This window comes from Eurypyga helias, unplaced genomic scaffold, assembly GCF_000690775.1.
Source record: "Eurypyga helias isolate BGI_N326 unplaced genomic scaffold, ASM69077v1 scaffold27998, whole genome shotgun sequence".
Lineage (NCBI taxonomy): Eukaryota > Metazoa > Chordata > Aves > Eurypygiformes > Eurypygidae > Eurypyga > Eurypyga helias.
Genome location: NW_010269274.1, coordinates 3,570 through 3,936, shown reverse-complemented (window position 1 = coordinate 3,936; position 367 = coordinate 3,570). Strand labels below are relative to the sequence as shown.

The 367-nt window shown below is 58.9% G+C and overlaps 1 protein-coding gene across 1 annotated transcript in view; it reads right to left on the bottom strand.

Annotated features, from left to right (window-relative positions):
• The window catches only part of PTCH2 (patched 2), a gene marked incomplete at both ends in the record, with an annotated part of 8,103 nt that overhangs the window by 5,841 nt on the left and 1,895 nt on the right, over positions 1 to 367 (bottom strand).

The following is a 367-nucleotide window of genomic DNA, read 5'->3' as shown; positions in this document are numbered from 1 at the left end:
GGCAGGCAAGGGCTGCCGTCATCCCCTCCAGCCCTTCCTGCCATCTCCCCCCAAGCTGTAGATTTTGGGGCTCAGAAGGGGTTCTGGGGTGTCAGTGCTGGGAGCTGGGCATGGACCAGATCCTTGGAGGTCCAGTGGGACCCCATGGGACTTAGGTACCCAGGAAAAGGGGTTTTTCCATTGCCCTCCGATGCTCTGCTCCCTCCGTCCCAGCCCGGAGTGCTGGGGGCCAGCTCCCAGCCTTGGTCAGCTTCTTTTTTAAGACAGAAAAGACACACAAAAAAGCCAACAACCCAGCCCATCGCTCCAAAGAGGGGAAGAAAAAGCCCCGAGCGAGTGTGGGCTCTGGGGAGAAACGCAGCCTAAT